The sequence below is a fragment of the Nomia melanderi genome, chromosome 8 (genome assembly GCF_051020985.1).
Source record: "Nomia melanderi isolate GNS246 chromosome 8, iyNomMela1, whole genome shotgun sequence".
Classification (NCBI taxonomy): Eukaryota; Metazoa; Arthropoda; class Insecta; order Hymenoptera; family Halictidae; genus Nomia; species Nomia melanderi.
Genome location: NC_135006.1, coordinates 4,643,401 through 4,661,509, shown reverse-complemented (window position 1 = coordinate 4,661,509; position 18,109 = coordinate 4,643,401). Strand labels below are relative to the sequence as shown.

At 33.2% G+C, this 18,109-nt stretch overlaps 1 protein-coding gene and 1 long non-coding RNA gene across 7 annotated transcripts in view; both read left to right on the top strand.

Moving 5' to 3' along the window:
• Nucleotides 1–18,109, top strand: part of KrT95D (phosphofurin acidic cluster sorting protein KrT95D) — a 104,032-nt gene that overhangs the window by 39,835 nt on the left and 46,088 nt on the right. The gene's annotated exons all lie outside the window — the stretch shown is intronic.
• LOC143174789 (uncharacterized) overlaps nt 1–18,109 on the top strand; it is a 63,847-nt gene that overhangs the window by 36,546 nt on the left and 9,192 nt on the right. Inside the window, exon 2 of the long non-coding RNA XR_012999141.1 lies at nt 6,295–6,428. This is a non-coding gene — a long non-coding RNA (uncharacterized LOC143174789). The remainder of the gene's footprint in view (nt 1–6,294; nt 6,429–18,109) is intronic.

Below are 18,109 nucleotides of genomic sequence, written 5' to 3'. Positions count from 1 at the left end.
TTTACCTTATCTGCACTCCATTTCTGACGTGACGCAATGCCATTCGCGCGTTGACCTTTTGTGGTTTCGAAATAGCGGTATTATCGAACGTCGGCTTCGTGCTCTATTCTCTCCAGTTTCGATGCGCCGTAGCAATTTCATTGCCGATTTCGTTTTCATTGTAGTTACAGTTACAGTCCTCTTTCTATCGTAGTTCAAACTGAGTACATTGCACGATTATTGTTACGAGATTTTCTTCATGGTGTGAGAAGCTGTACTCTTGTGAAGATGGAACAGTAAAACTTGCTAGAATGTTATATTAATAGTAATATTAATGTGAACATTGTTAATTATGTTTTAACAATAAATACAATAAAATTTAAATATTAATATAACAACATTGCATGATGTGTTTTATGTAATTCCATTAAAAATAATAATGTTAGTAATGAAACTGATAATTATATTGTTGCTTATTATAATATTGTTATACTAATGAGAGTACTACACAGATAGAATCAAAATATATTTTGAAGAATTTCTTCTGGAAGTTAAACGCTTTTCTTATTTTGTTATCAAACAAGCAACTTTCCAACTCATCATTCTGAAATAACTGACACAGGTTTATTTTACATCTTGTTTCATACGCGTCAACGAGAAAAACTACGAAAACAGTGATATATTTACTTATAAGTTTAAATATCTTAGAACAATACAATCTTTGAACAAAGTATTTGGTAAATTAAATTGAGCGTATCAAGTGAGAGATCAGAAAATGATAAGAACTTTTTGTTTAGTAGATAATACAACTTCGTAATGTCGAGACCTTCCCCTGGACAACTTGCATCAATATTTTTTTGACAACAGTTTCGTGTGAATTTCATTGTGATACGTCTCAATTGACAGCGGACGGATCATCGTCCGACAATTGCCTGGCGCATAGTGTGAAGCCAGCTTTACACGTTCACCCTGCCATCTCCTCTCTTCTCCACCTACGTTAGACGCACCAGATAGTCGAACAGTGAGTCATAAACAACGGAAGAGATGATCATTCTTTTCAGGCTCCATGTGTATAGTAACGCGTGGCAACGCATCCACTCTTCGTCGTTCAATTCAGTTGTTTACATGTTTCATGCACCTACACAGTATTCTTCGTTGTGCTTAGCGTACATCATATTCAGCCTTTATATCTACATCGAGGAACTTCTTTTGCTTAACAATAGAACCACCAATCGAAATAACTGGTCTTAGTTTTCTTATTTCGCAATTATTGATATCTTAATACTAAACGTTGTATATATCTATTCGTACCATAACTATACAGTTAATTAAGTGATTATCCCTGTAAAACAAAGGTAAACAAGTTTGACGACAAGTTTTTCTTAGTGGAATTAGAGACAAAAGGAGGGACAAAAATTGGAAAACTGATTAACCCATTTGCATCATAAGGAAGTGTGAAAAGGAAAGTCCTTATCAAAAAGAATTTTATATTTTAGCATGCTGTAATAAAAAATAGAAAAAATAATATAAAATGACATAAAATATATTAAAACTTACATAAGAAAGGATGAATCGCAAAGAGATGTGGTGTTGCCGTTGATCTCTTGTGATAATGACGATAAATGAACAAAAAAAAACACAGTATTTTAGATCAAATTTGGAAATCGGTCATTTGACCAGTCGTAGTATGTTTAGTGTTGAAAGTATTAAATATTCGAAATGATTTTGAGAATGATTACACTTGAATATTATAATGAACATTTGAAGAAACTGAAATGAAACTATGTGAACATAATGTAAACTGTCTTACGTTAAAAATAAGAAAAAGTGATTAATGCTTAGATGATTCATGAAGATAGAATAAAATAGCAAATAGAATAATTTATTTATATTTCAATAATTTGATAGATTAATAATTTTATAAAATTATCGTATAGAATTGTTAAAACATATCTATTCGCTATAACTATTAAAATCTAAAAATTTCATTATTTTCAAATATCGTGTAATGTAATTGTTTTCAACACATATGATATATATCTATGACGCGGACACATTTGTTATCCTAAATACAATTTTACTTTTAACTTATTACATACCTGTTTTAACCCTTTGAGTGTCACGGAGCGATATATCGCTCCTTCGTGCACTTGCGAAAAGTTTTTTTTTTCGATTTTAGTAGTAGGAAAGAAAGTCTAACATGTTTTTAGTGTTGTGTAAAAATTTTATGAGCTGTAGATCAAAATTGGCTGAAATGTAATTTTTTGTTTATAATCATGCATCTTTGTTTAAAATTGTCTGGCATTTCTCAAATATGCATGAACATTTCCCCTGGCACTCAAAAGATCGAGAGATATTGTCCTTGACAGTGATACCTCGAAATGATTTAGAGCACAGGCTCGGTTTCTTATTTTAGGGTTCAGGGTCGTTGCTCCGCAGGCATCTGGCTCGAAGGGGAAGCGGAAAAATCTACTAACGATGTCGGAAGCAAACCATATGATATCGCGCTTTGTCACGAAAAATTGTATAGTTTGACTTGGCCCATGACCGAGGGTTCATTTATCATTCTTGTCACAGTGAAACGAATTTCTCCAGGCAAACGCGCGATGTATGTATATTGGTCGTTAGATCGTATGCTCGGGTGGAAGAAATTTCGTCGATATCTATCGTTCCGGAAGCAATTTCAGATTTAAACAGCGGGTGCTCGCGTAGTTGCTCGGAGTTATAATTCAAATTGAATTTTCATGTGTATTTTATGCACGTAAAAATTATTCACCGTAACGCGTCCTCATAATTCTGTCAATTTAAACGTTATTTTTTCTAAAGGTAACATTTTTTGAGCAACATTAAAAAGGAATTATTTGTTCATTAACAATGAGTATTCTATGCATATTTATTGCAAGCATTCCTCTTTGGAATTAGCTTTGTAAATTATTTTTTAGAACAGGTACTACCGTTAAAATCATGGAACAAAAATCAGGATTACATTGATAAACATATATTTTTCATTTGTTATAATTTTCCTGCATCTCTTATATAAAACTTGACTATTCTTCCCTATTCTAAAAAGTAATGTTTCTCTAACATTTTCTGGTGTTATCAAAAAGAAATGAAATATTATTTAAGATGTTCGAGTTAGGTGAAGCACATCTTATTTTTAAATCGAAATTTCAAATGTGAACTGTTTCAAAAAGAAAGTTTTTTAAAGTTAGGTCGAAGTAACAACTAATTTAGAAATGAAACAATATTGATCGTGGGTAAGTGCTGTCGATTTTAAGAAGTAAAGGGACAATATTAAACCTCATAACTACTGCTTCAAGCACATAAAGTTTTCTTAACATAACTGCACGATGAACTTTCAGAACTTCAACAATTTATTCTATAGTTTGATGACTATTTGTCTGGATTATAGCCAGTAACTCTCTAATTCTGTCAAGTGGTATATTCCTGGAACGAAGTCATGTAATCCATATTTGACAAGTTATTTCAACATCGATTTCGTACCTCACACCTGTAAAGTAGTCTGTTGTCGCGTACATCAGTTTTACATACTTAATAGATGTATTAAAAATGAAAAGATAACGCAAGAATGTTAAGCTTTAATTCTAATCATTAGTTCATTATAAAAATGATTCAAATAAAATCAATTTCATTATTTTATGTACATTACAATCAATTTACGGATAGGAACTTTATTCTCCTTTAATCGGATATACTGTTGATTCATTTTAATTTACAAAATATAAATCTTTCTATCCTTTTATGCCTCGTACACTTTATTTAAATTCGACTGATTGAATATACCACCAAATTAATTTCTAAGTGAAACATTTCGTACTTACGCACTTAGGAAATAAAATATTAACACAATATTAATCAGTTAACTGCGTTTTATGAGCATACAAGTCATTTTTTGATTTTATGGTGCGCAAAACGAGAGATTTTTTAAACTAAATTCCACAGTTAATAGGTTAATAATAATAATAATATAATATCAACAATAATAATAAAATATTAATAATTTGTTATAATATTAAATAAATATTAACACAGACCTAGCATAAACGACTAACCAACGTAACCTTAAGATAGGAAACAAAGATGATCATATAATACGTAAGTATGTAAATACATTCCAAACATTTATGTCACTCATATATGTCTTACATGACATTCGCACGAGTATTACAAGTTTCTGTCTTTCAGTAGCCTTACGTTGAAACAACCGACATAATTGACTTACGAGGAATGAATATTTTCTTAGATAACACAGAAACCGTCGGTTACCGTTCGCAGTCGGCCAATGCGGTCGTGGGCGTGACTGTAAAACAGTAAAGAGGATTGTAAAAAAGGTCAACAGAGCACGATTATAGGGAGGGTATAAGCTATATTACAAGAAATAAGCGTCTTTAGCCGCGAAACGGACGTTGACGTAAGTCGTAATCGATTCCGGCCGTCTCCATTCACAAGACGAAAATAATAAGCCGCAATTTCGCCAACTCCGACAAACCGCTGATAAGCACGGACCCGTAGCGAGTTATCGCACGGAAGATCGATGCTTGTGATATTCTCGTAAACGTGATTAAAAAAACCACGGTTTCTTAAACGTTGCGTCTCGTTATTTTTAAATCTAAACCATTCTCTGTCGACAGCAGATGCATCGATCGAAATTGTTGCGCATAACGAAGTTCGCTAAATAAACGGAAACTGCGGATATTTCCGTTCGAAATTCGAAACATGAATTTATTTGACACGTTCAATGCCGTTACCACATATGGCACATGCCAATTTTTCTAAGAAAATATTTTTAAGAGACATATGAGTCCCTCAGAAGCCAATGCGATTAAGTCCAGAAAACATAAATAGAGAAAATTAATGTTTTGGCTTCTGAAATTATTGGACGATATATTCAGAAGGTATAAAAAGGAGGGCTTTTTGACCTAGAAAAAACGGAGAAACGAGTAAATCTTTTAATAACTAAAAAGAATATTATTTCTTCCATTAAAATTTACATAAATCAGAAAATATCAAAAAATGGACTTAACTGCATTGGCTTCTGAGCAACTCATATGATCACGGATAACGGCACACGTTATAAAACAGTGAAAACGTAAAGAAATACTATCAAAATATATAAACGTTACCAAAAACTTAAATATAATGTAATATTTTAGTTAAAAAATGAATACACTTTGTAAGCAAAATATACCTGTAATTCATAGTGGCACAGAAACAAACATCAAATTTTTGTATATTTTCTTTGTTATGTATAACCACATATGCTCTCTTCCGTATAGTTTGCTCATTTATAAACCAAAATACTCAAAAGAATATTATTTCTTGTATAAATTTAAAAAAAAATCAGTATACTAAAGTAATTTGTATAAATATTATTATGATTCATACGGAAGTAACGTTAGTTTTTGCAGCGATGAAAACTTTCCAAAACAGCGGAATAAAATCATACAAAATTATATGTCAGTAAATTTAAAAGTAACAACTGTTTATACATTTACAAAATTATCTTTACTTTTCTACCGATGTAAAATAATGTAATAAATATCCTTGACAAAACGGTTTTTAAATTATCGCGGTGCGAATTGTTGTAACACGAAATGCAAGGTAAATTCAATTTTTAGAAATATTTCGATTAGACTGCTTTTTTTAAGTGTTTGATACGCGTAATTGCAATTACGTAACATAACGAACAGCGAATATTGCGCTGTCGATGATTATTCGATAACGAGGGACACGCTAGTCAGCTGCCCATGGAAAAATGCAAAAATTAAACGAATGCTGTTCGCGTTTCACTTCCTGCCTTTATCTGGCCGTCGCCAGCTGGCAGTTATTGAAATGCGTTCGTGTCTTCTCCGAGTTACAACCTCGTTCACGGCGAAGATACATATTCTCTTCGTAATCCCTTAATCTCGCGCCATTTCCGATGCAATTTAACCTGTTTTAAATTCCGTTCGTGTGTATACTTACATGTGTTTTGCTTTTGTATGCGAACGACAATTAATCGGGATAACATGATATCACCGTTTCGGTCTTTCCTTCGCATTTCCATGGTGATATTCAATCATATTTTTAAATCATGTTTGTAAATTCGATTGCATATTTGATATGGATTTAAAAATGTATCGTTTATCGATACATTGTATATATACAAATGTATATCGTACATCAATGAAATTACGAATGTCTTCTTCTAATTAAAAAATTAAATAAATAATTTGTATTTGAAATTAATTCCAAACAATTTAATAATTTTATTGCAACGTTTTATTATATGTATCATTTTTTTCCTTTGTGCAGGTTTGTAAATCCATACGGCATCTTCGGAATCCGATATTAATTTTCCTCGAATTTTGACGACAAGGAAAAGTGAATGTGAGTTATGTATGTGAAATATCTATAACAAACCATCAGTTTACCTACAGCTCTTGCAGGTAAACCATCAAATTTACATCTAATATATAGAACACAGTACTTTTCTTCGGTTATTCGTTGAATGATCTTTCTGTTGCAACAAATTGTCATTGTAAAATTTTACAAGTATGTTTACGAAGTTCTTTTTGGAGTTTTATCAAAATTTGTCTAATCTAGTTACATGTATATGTATATGTATTTACAAGTATAATAGTTGATAACAGAAGAATAATATTTAATTTGAATTCAAAAGAGTCCAGTTATATTTATATTTGTTATATTCTGTTAGAAATCTTTATCACGAATTTCATATGATATTATAAGGCAAGGGGATAAAAACACGTTGACGGAAGTGTATCGAATAGAATAGAGTATATCTTCCTTGAATGAGCATCCTTTAGAATATCAAATAAGATTTGCTATTTTCCGCAAAATTCAACATTTCATATTACACGACTTAATAACATCCTTTTCCAATATCTTCCCAAAACGGGAAGTTCTGTGTCGTGGAAAACATAGATCCACCGAACGTGAAATAATGTAACGTTGTGTCAGACGAGTACTTTCTTTCGTTGCATTCAGCATCGATATTCGTGGAGAAATCGATGTCCGATGCAATCGTAGAAACCAAGTCACCGCCGCTCCAATTTCTGGGACGTGCGTTGCGTGTTTCGTTTGCAATGCAAATATCGAACGAACATCTGAACAGTCCACTGAATGAATCATATCAATCTTCCGTCGCATAAAGCGCTTCTTCAGAGCGACGATTCTAGATCGAATTAGCAACAATCGAATTCCAGGAACGTATATACATCGCGACGTATTCGTGTTACCCTGAGGTTCGTGTAAACGTGCATTCCCAATCTGCTATGCTTTTAACCTGTTAACACATTATTAACCGGTCACGAGTTAACCCATGTTTTTATGCCCAAACGTTGTTGACCGATCACGAGTCAACTAGTGTTTGTACCTGCATTAGGTATTTCAATTTCTGAAACGCAGAACAATATAGAACATTGAAAAAGCAAAATATTAAAAGTTGTGTAAAAAATATGTCCAAAGTTTCATTTCAGTTCATTATGTACAATATAAATAAAATGTATTGAAGTTTATTTAGATTGTCTCACTTTCATATTTAATTACGGAATAATAACCTGTGACATAGGATATCTTCTGCGCAAAATTTCCGGTCAACAAAGTGTTTGCTGTGGAATTTAGTTTTAAATTAATTTATTAGTATAATTAAAATTTAGTTTAAAAATCTCATTATGCGTGTAATAAAATCAAACAATCAGGTATATAATCGTCCAGGTCAGGGCAAATGCACCTAAAATATATTCTGACGATAAGCTAAAACAAAGTGAAGAAGAATTACATGTTCATCTGAAAAAATAAATAATTCATCGTTGACAAAATTAGTACCATTTCGCTTTTCAAAATAACACGTATACTCGTCAAACGCAGTTAACTGGTCACTTCGTCTCGGTGTACGAGCATTCGATTTACTTTGATTCGTGGCGATTCAGTCGCATTTGGCTTTGCTTAGATTGCACGCGACTTCGATTCAATTTGAATGATACGTCCGATTTGGAACGGATACAGACTACCTATTTTCTCGCGGCGCGCTGAAGACAACGATACCTCTGTTGAATAATAATTTGTTGATCAGCGACTGATATAATTTATTCCATGGAGAACTGAGAGTGAGAGAGGGAAGGTGGACACGAACGGGAACAGAACAAAATCAAACAGGAAAAAAGGAAGAAAGGAACAAAATTAAATATTTAAAAAAAGGCGGAAAAGCGGAAGGTAAAAACGAATTGAAAGTGAAAAATAATAAAGGCAGGGGGAAATAGGATAGAGGAAAGAGGATACAGAAAGAAGAGAGTGGTGCAAGGAAAGTAGTTAGGTATGTACCGTCCATTGCAGTGAACCTGGCACTCTCGTCTAAGTGGTCAGATTCGGAGGCGCACGCCTTGCCCACACGGATTTTCGGTTCAGGCATATCATTCGCTGAGGCGCTCACTCACACTAATCAAGTCGCGCGACAAAGAGCGTGAAGAGCCGTTTCCGGACTCACAATTGGATTTCTCGGAGCGACCGTTTCTGCCCCTATGACGTTACAAGTGCCAGGTTCTTTGCAACGAACGGTATGTGGGTATTACGTGTTTGAAAAAATACGGATATGACAGAGAAACCAACTGAAAGTAAAAATAGAAGCTTAACCCCTTGTCTTACCATAGCATGCCAGACTCGTGGTGAAGATTTCAAATGGAGTTTAACAAATATAAATGTAACTTAATTCTTCCAAATCCAAATTGAACGAATTCGAACGATTTTTTTTCTTTTAAGCATTATATTTTGATTGAAAATCAGGTGAGAATTTATAGTGTGTTTATTTGAGTTTTGTAAAATATCAGATACCTGGTTATAATGAAATATTAATTCGTAATTTAATAGTGATAATTAATGGAAGTGATAAAAGAGTAATGAAGATAATATTTTGAACCAACTGAAAATATTCAACTTTCAGTTATGACAATAAATAAATGCAATCAAAAAGAAAAACTTAATACCTGTTCTATGTGGGAGGTCAGATTTATTTCATCGACACTTACAGTTACAAAATTAAAATTACTCTGACAATATTATATACATCCTGTTAATATAATATAATATCAGTAAGCAATCTATTAGATTAATTAATTAACAGCACACCACATGCACAGTACTATATCAATATATGTAATAGACATATTCAATCCATTACATCCATTATATTCATTAATTGGCAGCACATATTATCCAGTAGAACTTAATAAAGGAATGGAGAGCGAAATCTATGATTCAGCAAACTTAGATCCTCCCCGCAGCAGAAAACTTTCTCGTCGCCGGTTCTCGTTTCGGCCATGAATTCGTTCAGCTCGGTTCAATCTCTGCGAGCGAGTCTCCCGTCGCATTGTTCGCGTACACTTGTAACCGTGGCACGAGCTTGCACGCGAATCCTGTCGGAAATGTCGATCGTGGCCGACGCTTTAAATGTCGCAATCCGGAAACCGTAACAGTAACCAAACGTTACGCGTCCTCGCTCTTTTAAGCTCATAGAACTGCAAATGGATGTAATTTCAGCTAAGAGTTGCGGTCTTTTGTCCAATATTAATTTCGCTGATCGTTAATTTAACACGTTCCGTGCCACAAGATATTTCACTTATATTTTCCTTACAAACCATATTGTTTTTTTTATAAAATATCAAATAAGTTTTTGACTATTTTTATATGTTAAGTTGGTAAAGAAGTTTTGTCCTTTTTTTTTAAGAAAAATTCAATTTATGTATTTTTAATCGTAGAAAAAAGATAGATAATATATTGGCCATTATTTCCTATAATCTTCTTCTGTCTATTAACTAGGTTAATTATGCCGCATATAAGTAGAACCATATCTTTCGACCATAAAAAGAAGTAATTAAAACCATCTTTGGAACGTACGTATTTCAAGATTAGATAGTCCAAAAACAAAAAATAAATTTTTATGAACTTTCGTGGCGTTATAGCCAAGTTGGAACTCATAAAACATAGAGTGCCTGAAATGTATCTTATCTTCGTTCATAATAAACATTTATTTTTCAAAATTTAAGAATTGAGGAACGATTTCAATTTAAAAATTCCAAAAGAGTGACCGAAAAACGACAGAACTTCCTTGTCAGCCTAATATTTTGATAGCATTTGGCAAAAAATATTTGCTTACAAAAATTGGCATGTGTTAAAAATGGTACACGAGCCACTGAACGTGTTAAGCTGTGGTGACCATAACCGTTCGTTTATTTAAAAGTTCATTATCAAATACTCATAATTTTCATGATTTTCCGAGAACAATTGAACACATTGTGATTTTTTCTCCTTCAGTTATCGTTGAACGTTCGTTCGATTCCATATCCGCGCTGGTAAATATTTGCTCCCTACGGTTTCGAAATAAAACGTCGAGTTGATTTTGCGAAACGTTAAATTCGTATGGGTATACAATGAATTTCTATAGATCATTGTGTCGTTCTTCTTATTTTTTGTTTCAACCGGTTGTTTCTGTTTTGCACAGTTATTCGAAAAGTGTTCAAATTTTCTTTTTAATTATTTATGGTGGTATCAGTAATTTTTATGAGTTTATTTTAATAATTAACAATGCAAATAGTAAGAAAATGTATTTTTCTGACATTAGTATTTTTTTGAAGATTTTATCAATAATTTAAAGAAAAATTATTGATCGGACTGACATTAAACATGCTATTTTTGAAGCAATTATTAACAATATATAATTTTCAATTGCTTTGATAGTTGCGTTGTTTTCTAGAACGTTGCGTTCGAACCCATTCGCATCGAGAAATCTCTAATTTTCATGAAACTATAATAAAAAATGTAAAACGTCTGAAATTTGTATTAGTACATGGTCCATTTGGAGCCTTTATGCTGTTGCTCCATTCCTGATCACGAGAAGCGTTGAAGTACCGAAGAAGATCATTCTGTCCCTCTTTCGCAGTTTGTCAAGCGTGAAAATAACCAAGAGATCGTTCTGGCATCTAGATACTCTCCGGCAGTTAAGGGCTTAAGGTTACTCAAAAAAAATTAATAATTTATGAGACATTTAAAATTTCTTCCTGTAGCTTATAGTCTTTTTAAGATGCTCGGTCTTATGCTTCCTTGAAGCCATAAACTGCGCGTTTCAACGAAAGAGAAGAGTTCGAATACTTCCTAGATTCTCAATTTATCAATTAGTTTATCTTTATATTTTTACCTTAATATAATACTTTCTTACGTTGCTTCGTATTTAAAACTCTAAGGAAGACATCCATATTTCATAAAGAAACGGGATAACAACAAACTAAATTCAAAAATAACTTTAACACTAGATTTACGGAAACCTTCAATTTTATAGATATTGAAATTTTTAAACATTATTTGGTAACAGTTTAAGCCGGTTTTGTTTCATACAGTTATGCGAATACGTATTGTAATTCTCTAGTCTTGAAACTATAATCTTTGCGATTCATACAAGCAAACATATAATTTTCTAGGATCAATAGAATAAAGTGCAGAATAAACTTCCGTAAATCTGGCATTTGATTCGAAACATTTTTCAACAATTTCAATAACGATTCATATAGATAGGCAACAGAAAATTAAACCTTTTACGAAAGTACATTCAATACCGCTTTTCTAGCACTTCCAAAACATTAACACCAATGTATCTTTCCACATAGAATTACATAAATTTCCCATAAATTCCGTTCCGCGGAGTTAATGACTTTGGCAAATGAACGGCTGATGTGGGCGATGCAGTTCAGCCCTCCGCGACGAGGCTGCATACGACGCTGTCTCGGTTGATTTACCGCATAAAACGTTTTGTTTCACGTGCCCGTCCACCGCGGGAAACCTTATCGTACTACACACACTAAATCGCGGCCTGGCGCGCGCGGTAAATCTTTGTAGGTATACAAAGAAATTGGCAGAAGCCAACAGCGGCGCGCGCTATTTTTACATTTTTTACGCCGAGTACAGCGTGGCTATTGTTTACGACAGCGCACAATGGATCTGGTGCACCATCGCAAATCGTCGTGATGCACAGGTGCATCCCGTCGCGTACTAGGTACTGCGTCGTCTGGTTCCCGATCGACGTGTGCATTGTGCGAGGCTCTTCCGGCACGATGTGTGCACAGGTCTTGGCCGCGTTTCACAGCGACTCTTGTCGCATAGGATGGCACGTGCTTTCCCTCGAAACACTCATCCGCGAAGCGACCGATGCCAATGTTTATGTCACTTGACAGTCTCCCTATGGCATCTAAAAATAGAATGTTAGTGATCTCTTTTCACCGCGGTCACTTTAAACGGTGTATCTATCGATTATGCCTTCGAAGACGGTTAAGACCTTGCCTTAAAACAGTGATTCTTAACCTGTTACCTGTGAAATTTAGTTTGAAAAATCCCTCGTTTTGTACGAATAAAATAAAGAAATGAAGCGTGTACTCCTTAAACGCAGTACGAATGCATCTAGGATATATTTCAATGAAAAACAAGCAAAACAAAGCAGAATTACACATTTATCTGAAAACATAAAAAATTTATCGTTAAAAAGATTTTTTGAAATTTCTCTGTGGAAAATTCATGACTGCATCTATTGAGAGTTCAATTGACTTACAACTCATTTCGCGTATTGCTATATCAGTTTCTTTAATAATTTCTTGCAGAAACATCTGTTATCTTTTTAATAATTGCAAAAAGGAAACATCAGGAATGGATCATTTTGACTTGGCTGATAGTTTTAGTGTTAACCGTTTTAGCGACAAAGTCCGGTATACTATCTGAAAGTGCCAGTCTATCGGTTCGTACAATCAACTGAAATTTATTTATTCGTCTTCCTTCTAATTATTTATTTTTATTTCAGTGGTTGCCTGATTAGAAATGGAAAAGTAGGTCGATCGCACTGTTTAGAATTTTTTAATGTAAAAATTGAAAATTTTTATATTTTGACTTGCTACTTCTATTTATTTTTTTCTTGAAAGCTCACTGAAAATATTTTATTTATTGCTTTCCCTCGTGACGTCACGCACGAATGAATATTTGGCAAGTTTTTGAGATTAGTAGAAACTAGTGTATCTATATTTCCACTAGCTGCTGTCTCGTTATTATCTTTTCGCAACAAAAAACTTAAATGAGTAGATAAGTAGTGTCGAACGATAAACTATGACACGACTGTGAATATGACTATCAGTATAACATGTCGTATAGTTTAAATTTTTTAAAATTCCCTTTATCGTCTAGTGCTAATGCTTTCTCTTTCGCGTATTCGTCTCGCGAATCAAGTTACACGAAACGTGACATTCACCCTCTGTAAAGTCTTGTCTAGTGTATGCAGGAGAAAGTTTTAACTAGCAAGCTTTTCTTAATTTTTTTTCCATTTGCAAACCACTTACTAACCCATTCTCCAAATTGTATTCTTATATAAACAGTATGTTTATTGTTATTACAGTTTTCGTTATTTAAAATTCACATGTTATAACTGTAAATATAAATAAGTTTCTTCCTAAAAATATATGTTTCTCTATCTCTATATGATTTTTTCTTATGTACTCTCAAATGTTCACTGCGACATTTCATACTCCAGGTTGAAAACCGCTGATCTAGATAGTCGCACACAAGGGCTCGTTTGCTTTTGTTCGGTCTCTTTCACTCGTCGCTGTTCTTCTTTCTCGAAAGCCTGCTTACCGTTGGATAATACCGAGAGACGATAGGAATAGAAATGTGACGTTAAGGGGATCGTTAAAGCGCGACATTCTGGAGGGAATACTAGAAGAAATTCTTAAGTTTTTTCCCCATAAAGCTCCCGTATTAATCGTTGTATCTTTTTTATATATTCCAATAAATTTTGTACATCTATAGCACTCACGTTATTTAGATTCGACAAAAGGTATATTTCTTCCGTCATTAATAATGAATCAATATGTTCTGCGAGAATTAATGGCGGCTTGGCCTTAACTGGAAACTTTGGTGAACTTTCGGTGATAACTGAAACCCAATTTAAATCCGTTGAGGCGGAATAAATGGAATAAATGGGAACGTGAATTTTTAGAGGTATTGAAGATCGAAAAAGGAAGCCGCTGTTACGGAAGCATTTCGAAATTGAGTTCGAAACTTTATCTGATTTGAACCCTGTAAATGGGTTAAGTGAGATGCGCGAAAAATGCTCCATGAATCACGTATATTTATTCACGCCGATAAAATTTAATCTAGAACTCAAAATTTTGAAATCATTTGAAGTAATGATTTTATTTTACACAATAAAATAAATATTTATAGTACTTACATACACAAATAACTAAACTGATAAAAATATAAGTTGCAAGATGAATAGATATGTAAAAAATAAATAGCTTTAAATGACATTCACAAATTAATATCTTTTGTAATTACCATTCTCTCTAATTGATTAATTAAAAATACTGTACAAAAGTACAATATAAGAATCTTTTTCTTAAGAAAAACTATTTCTTTGAAAAATTAATTTTCCGAATATCCTCAAGGAAAATACTCTAGGATATTTATAAATCACAAGGTATTTGATCTGGCAGACCATTTAACCCATTTGCTACCAGTACTTTCAATAACAATCGCCGCGGTCACAATACTTTGTTAAATGAAACACATTGTCTTTACAAAATACAAATAGTAATCAAGAAAATAAATCTCCATGACTTTCTGTACATTATACCATGCCTTACAATATCATATGAAAAGTAATGCAAAGTAATGCAACCGATGCAACACAGTGAACTCAATCGAACACATCATCACATCGTGCATTAAATACCAAAGGGAAAGAAGGAAATATCAAATGAAGGAGGACCCGGAAAAAAGAAACCGAACAGTTCACTCGTGCTCTAATATTAAAATTTTGAAATTTCTAAAAGAAATCAGAATAGTATATTTAATTTAATCAGCTGTCCACAACTAAGAAATACGCACTACAATCATATACATAAATAATCATCTGCATAAGTAGTTGCCAATGATTCAATGAGGTTGACGTAACTTAACCAGTTAATTGCATTCAATGACACTAATCCTTTCATCGATAAATTATTTTTTTTTTTCAGATAAACATGTAATTCTTCTTCGTTTTGCTTTAGTTTTTCATTAGAATATATTATATGCGCATTTGTCCTGCGTTAAACGGGTATACACTTCATTATTTGATTTCATTGCAAGCATTATTAGAGTTTTCTGAAACTAAGTTCCACGGCTAACAGGTTAAAATATACAATTAAAAAAAATTGATAGTCACAAATATGCGACGCTGGTAGCGAACGTGTTAATTGGTTTCCTATTTGTCTGTCCATATGAAATGTAAAAAATTGCATGCTTCGACAAAGAAATTAGTAGATCCTCGTCCCCGCGTAATCGACATTTTTCCGCTGATTAACCACGAAACAGTTTTCAGTAATAAGGTTAGAGCATTTCATACAAATTTTGTCTGTGCGTTTGCGATAATATTCAATGATAAAATGAATAATTCAGTTAGCATATTGACGATATTTTCTTGCCGCCCGTTCGTTCGGAAATATGTTTGAAATTCATTAATCGTGCTCACGCGTGGGGATCCTCGCCACTGTATATTTCACAAACAAAATTGCAATATTAATTCCACCGCATCAATAACGTAATTGATTAATTGCGAAAAGGACTCGCATTGCTCAAACTGCAATTTATATTCAAACTCAAATCTAATTAAAGCGGAGTGCAGCGGGGAAAAATGAACGAGGATCTGGTGGCCGGTTATGAGATTGAAATTTACATTTTAATAAGTTTTCATCTAGAGTTTCAATTTTTCAGAAGAGTTATCACCTCGCCGGTAATGTTGCAATCATGCATAAATCTTAATTAGTCGGGAACAAACATCGCGAGTGTAGTGATGCGTTTAAAATTCTATTGTCAACGGAGTACCACCACTCACTTCGTTAATAGCTTGATTCATTATGGCTCACGAGTTTCATTATGGTTCGCGCGTTGAAAGCGAACGAAGAGAAAAACGAAACGGAAATAAAATATTGCAATTTTCAGTGTAAATTTTCATTGTAATAAGTGTACTTGCGTATATACTTACCTGTTAGAATCTTAAAGAAGTCGAGTTTGTTCTTTAAAGGAACAGTGTGTAATCGAACACGAATCAGCATGCATTGCGAGCGAAACAAGGGGAGAGGAGATGGAAACACGAATATCAAGTACGGAATAAAAATTTATAGTTCAATTACAGCGAAATTGAATTTTTGCATGAATAAAGTCATTAGTGAGAATCTGAAATGCAGTCTGATATCAATCTAGACTAGGTGTGAGCGAACAGGAAGATGTACTTACAAGTAGTAACACGATGATTTAATATTAAAACAAAGTGTTTCCCGCAACTAAATCATTCTGAAGTGTAAAATATGTACTTTGGTATGCAAGATCAGGACGTTTACTGAAGTAAATGCAAAATAATGTTTACATTTGTTGAACAGATATATTTCCATCCTAGTAATAGTGGAAATAGAAGATACGATTAAACAAATAATAAGAAACTCTGTTTAAATGAAAATTGATGTTACAAAGTTAACACAATAAAAATAAAAGAAATAATAGGAGTAGTAAGTAATCAGCAACGATAAATAATTCTTTGAATACGAATTATTTAACTTGTTAGAATTGGATTCTGTATTTGTTTCACTGCATCTATGTAAAACAATATCAAAAGTTACTAAACTTATAATACAAAAATCGTTGAATGATTACGTTCGATAATCATACTGCATGTGTGTAATCATACTACGTTTACCGTGAGCTCTACGTAACGTGCACCGAACTGGTTTCATGTGAACTTCCGTTGCATCGACTCGCACGGTTGCAATTTGCAATGTAAACTGACGGCCGTTTATAAATTGCGTTGAAGCTGCAAATTATCATTCATGGAAAACTAGCTTGTATTTTCGAGAAGGAAAATCAACGAATTGCAATCAACGGGTTCTTCGTTGTGTACGTGTTAATTTTGCAATTGTTCGATGGACAGGATGAAAGGGACTTTCCCGTCGGCTGGTAACCACGCGGAAAACAATTGTTATATTGAAAAATATATTACTGAAATTTCAAATTCAACGTTCAAATTGTAACATTTATTTGCGCATTTAAAAAGTCTTTTCCTTTCTAGTGAAAGAAAAAGAAGAAATTATTTTTTTATTCGTTTAAAGAAATGATTGATGTAAAAGCGAATATCTAAGCTTATTTATTAAAATAAGCTTTATTCAGAAAACTGTTTTAACTGTATAGGAGTTTTGATGAGTGTTTACGTGGTAGTCAAAGTATTAAAGAGAAAATATTTGAAAATTAAATTAATAACAGAAAATAAAAAATATTTGAATACTGTATGGTGCAGTGATTATTCCATTATCTTATATCTGCTAAAAGGAAAAAGGAAAATTTACTATTCCATAAATGTTTTTTTTTTCAAATGCCGAAGACTTGTTTGTTTTAAAATAAAAACTAGCGTATATATACAAGATGCCATTAAAATATACTAATAATTTAATAATATCCTGAATCTAAATAACGTTCGCACTCTTAAACTTACAACCAGAACAACGCAACAGTCAATTCAACTTCCAGTGTCTTGGATTCCTCAAGCTGTAGATCATGGTCTTTTTCTATAAAAATGAACGATTTTATAAAATTCAAACATTTGGCAGTGGTGCAGAACCCTGATCATTATAAAAGGTATTAAGATATGTACAGTTGACATTTTTCAAACGAAATCATTATTTTAATGTACAATATGCGTATACATAAAATTCAACAAATCGTAGAACAATTGTTTTCATTTACAAGAAAAGCACAATGAGATGTAAATTCTGTGATACACACGGAAAAATCTGAACCTCCCAAGAAAGTCGGACATTATCGAACAATCGAATCTGCCCTGCCATTAGTCTCCTTCGCCATCGGCCCTATTAAAGATACCAATCAATCAGATTGCGTGACTCATCGTATTTAATTGAGGAAGAAGGTTCGCGAGTTGTTGCAGGGACGATCCGATAATCAGACAAGGAAATAAGAAATTCGTTTCCGCCGGGATCGCTGCACGCAGTCGAGGACGACGGTCAGAAGCTGAGAAGCTGAAAATTAAATTAGC